We start from the raw sequence: 4,136 nt of genomic DNA, 5'->3' as shown, positions 1-4,136 counted from the left end.
GCAATGGCCTTCAGCAGCTGGCATCGGATAAGGTCTCAGGGAACCATGCTGCTTAGAAAAGCAACTTGTTATTAGTGGTTAACTGTCATAACTTCATTTATAAGCAAACCTGCCTGATCGACCCTCTGCAACAAGACGGTAAGAACACAGCAACGACCAGGGCCCGTCGCAAAATGGAAATGGCTGTTTATCGGGGCTGGGCGAACAAACTGAAGGGAGTGGAGGAGAAGGCTGGTGGGGAGTGGGGTGGAGATGACGGCTCCGCTGATGAGGTGCTGGGGATGGGGAAGGAACGGGGCCTCATTTGCAAGGGAAATGAAATTATCGCCTGCTCCATCTGTAGCCCTCGCATCGTGGAGCCTGATTGAGCTGCGCGGCAAGGGTGCTGGAGCGGGCGGCCCGGGGAGCACCCCGCACCGTGCGTGGCGGCACAGCGATCGCGCCTGGGTACCTTCCTTGCGGGAGCAGGTCCTCGTGCAGATGGGCTGTTGTAGCCCCCCGAGGGGTCTGTGGGTGATCTGCTGCCCGTGGGGTGGGCTTGCTATCTCCTTTGCCACCCCTCTGCACGTCAAAGCCTTGTCTTGCGCCGTGCATTTAGGAAGGATCACAGCAATGAGTGTTGGTCAGCCATTCCCCAAACAGCAGCGGCGGGTGGGGAGAGCAGATCGGGACGAGACCTGGGACGGAGCAGCCGAATCCGGGCGCGCTGGCACGCAGGGCGCCCGTGCTGTGATGCTGCTGTCACCCAGAGTCACGTCCCCGAAGGGGTTTCATCACACCTGGGACGACAGTTAGGGCCCACCCTGAAGGGAAGCTGTGGGGCTTTGCAGGCAGCTTCTGCCTGCGGCTGGGCAGCACGCCTGTCCCCCGGGGCATGGGGCAGCGCCGGCAGCCCGCGTGAAGGACGGGCTACAACCAGCTCCGTCCCGCGCTGGCGACGCTCTCCTGTAACATGAATATTTTCCGGCGACGCTCTCCTGTGATACGAATATTCTCTCGTTCCCATCCCATAAAAGAGGGCGTCAGCGGTTCCTGGGTGGTCTCAGGTCTGGCACAACTCCCTGGTCTCTGTCCCTCAGGGCGATGTCTGCTGGGCTGGAGGTATAAAGGAATCGGGCTGAAATGAGGAGCATCGGTGAGACAAGGGATGATTTAACGGGTGCAGTTAATCAGTTGTGGCAGCGCTGGTCTGGGTGAGAGACCCGGCTGCTCCCCGCCGGCTCCACGGGGAGAGCTCGCAGAGCTCTGTCGCCAATCATTCAGGCTGTTTTATTTGGGTCTTAACTTTGATTTAACTTCAGTAGATTATAAAGACAAAAAGTCATTCCAAGGCACTTAATTCGGGGGTGGGGGGAAGCCAAAACGGGTAGTTTGAAGTTGTTGAAATGATTTTTCCACTCCTTCAAAATAATCTCACAAAACTGACCCAGATTTTACGAGGCACTCTGGCTTTCTGAGAGCTGCCTGTCAGTGCACAAGATGGGTCTGTAAAATAGATATTCTTATTTTTTTTCCATTAGTAGTTTTGCAAAACCTGTGCCTTGCCGTGTTCACGTGGGGCCTGTAAGGGCGCGATGTTCTTTGGGAAACCCAGCCCAGCCTTGCAGCTCATCCCGGAGCAGTGAAGCGGCTGCGATGCTCCCAGGGAGCAGGAGAAGTGTTTTGGTGAGAGGTTGCACGTCTCCACGTGCGGGAAGAACTGAGGCCCCCAGGTCTGCCGCGATGCCACTAGCGATGGCCGAGCTGGAGGTGTGCCGGGGACGGGGCAGACATCCAGGTAACTGGGTTGAGCTATAGGATCAGGGACAGAGACTGTTGAAACGCTGACAAATTTGGCTGAAGAAGGACCCAGCTCTGCCCCAGGGGTGCTCAGACCCGGGGGGTGCCGAGGACCACCCATGGGCCACGTGTCACAGGGGCTCGGCTGGCACTTGAGACGCACCCGTAGGCACTTGCATCTGCAAATCTTCCCAGGCCAGGAGGCCATGGGCCAAGCAAAGCTTTTTGGGTCTGACTTCCCTCAAAAGGCTCCACCGGGTGCGTTTCGGCGAGGGCGGCAGGCAGGAGGGGCCGGGAGCCGCAGAACAGACGGGATGCTGGAGGGGGGCAGAGGATGAAAAATTATGGCTGATTTCGAGCCCTCAAGCTCTCCGGAGTGGCGGGGGAACCTGTTAGCTTTCATTCGAAGGAGGAGTGCGATTGCTAGCAGGGTGCTGGAGAGGCCAGCGCCGGGTTAATTGCTGTTTCCTTGTTTGTTTAGTTAATCGGTTGGGTGCTGGAGAAGAAGGAAAAGGCAACCCTGGGCTGCGCATCCGGAGAGAGAGCGGGGCTGGCTGGCCCTGCGCTCCTGGCGTCGGCCGCGGGACCCGTGCCGCCCGCTGGCTCCGCTTGCCGCGGTGCTCCCCGTTTTCGGAGAGCGGCCGCGAGTTCATGATGATCCTGAACGGATCTTGCTGATCGTCCACGGATCCTACCGGCTGGAGGTGTGGGGAGAGCTACGGGAGCAATTGCGGTAGCTCCGGTGCTTGGATGCCCGGGGGTAGCTGAGCGGGGAGGAGAGCTCTTGGATCGGCACCATCCAGCACCCGTGGGGAGCCTGGGGTGCTGCTCAGGGCCTCTCCTGCCAGATTTGGGTTTGCCCCCGGCAAAGGGCGTTTCTGGGTTGTAATCCTGGTTGTGGGATGCTCGCGGTCCCTGCAGGAGAGGACCAGCTGCGACGGTGGCGGGTGGCTTTGCCTGGACAAAGCCCAGCACTGAACATCCCCGCCCAGGACGCGCACCAGGAGCTGGACCTGCGCTGGGCAGGGGGGAACAGGACCCCAGACGGGTCTCCGCAGAGCCCTCGTCCCCAATTCTTGCTCACCCTCCGGAGCTGAGCCACTCACGAACTGTCCATGGGAGAAACTAGATTTAAACCTGGGATTTTTTTTTTATTTTTTGCTTTTAAACTTAATTTTTCATCTGACCCCATTAAAGCGCTGCTCATGCTGGCTGCCTTGCATCTTGGTTATTCATTTCACCCTATTCTGCTTGCGTTGCCTTCATTTAGCGGCGGAGCAGTTTGCCCACGAGCCGAGCAGCCTGGGAGCAGCATCCCAGCACCGGTCCTGTCCTTCACGAGGGTCAGACCCTGTTCTCATTTTCCTTAAACCTGTGAAGCTCTGAGACCTGTTTTTATTACTAGTGTGGGTGAGGGAATAGTGTGTTACTGTCTCACAGAAAGAGGGAGAAGGTGAGGTCTGCAAAGGTGCTGGGGGCCAAAAACTGCATGGAGGAATGGTAGATTTGTTGTGTTATTGGAGGGGGGGAGAAAAGAGAAGGAAAGATCAAGTTCAGGAGGGATAAGTGCCAGTCCCAGGCGATACTGACCCGCAGCTGTGGCAGGGAGCCGAAGGAAGGTGCTCGCAGTGCTGCCGGCTTCTGCTGCCAAGAGGCGACGGCAAAAGGGAAGCGCTGCGAAATCTCTCCGGGACCTTCCTGACCCTCCTCCTCTGTGGTTTTTGGGGTAGGACCCCCTGAACCACGCAGCCACATCAGGGCCTGCTCGAGGGCAGCGTGAGCAGCACTCGCCTTCTGAGCACCAAAAAGCCCCAGGAGGAAGAAATGGGGTGACAGGAGATGCTCACAGCATGGGGGGGGGGGTTCTCCCCAAATAAGCTGCCCTGTCCAGAGCCTGTGCAACTGGGAAGAGGCAAGGGGTCTGGTTTAGCTGCTGTTTGGAGGCGTTAGAGCTTCTTCTATGAAATTTTTTTTTTTTTTTTTTTTTTCCACTGAAGCATAATGCGGAAAAATATTTGCTGCTTCCTTAGACGGACGATTACTGACGAGGCAAAAGGGGTCTGCCGGAGGGAAGGACCCTCCGCTGCCCGGCCGCTCCTTGCCTCACCGTGCTGACGAGCGGGGCTTTGGTCCAAGCCAGAGCCTGCGAAAGAGCTGGCAGGGCTGCTCCAAAAGCCCAGGGAATAAAATGAATGTTTTCAGTCTGTATTAGTTCTTCGTTCACGTCCTTCTGAAAGCTCAGCAGCTGCAATCTACCAAATATAAAAGCATCCCTACAGTTTCTTTAGCTGGCCAGGCAGAGAAAATGGCCCAAGGGACAAGGGGGTGGCCTCAGTGTCTGTCTGTCTGTCTAACGT

Source organism: Phaethon aethereus, assembly GCF_964289735.1.
Source record: "Phaethon aethereus genome assembly, chromosome: 18".
Classification (NCBI taxonomy): domain Eukaryota; kingdom Metazoa; phylum Chordata; class Aves; order Phaethontiformes; family Phaethontidae; genus Phaethon; species Phaethon aethereus.
Note: the sequence above shows the minus strand (reverse complement) of the source record.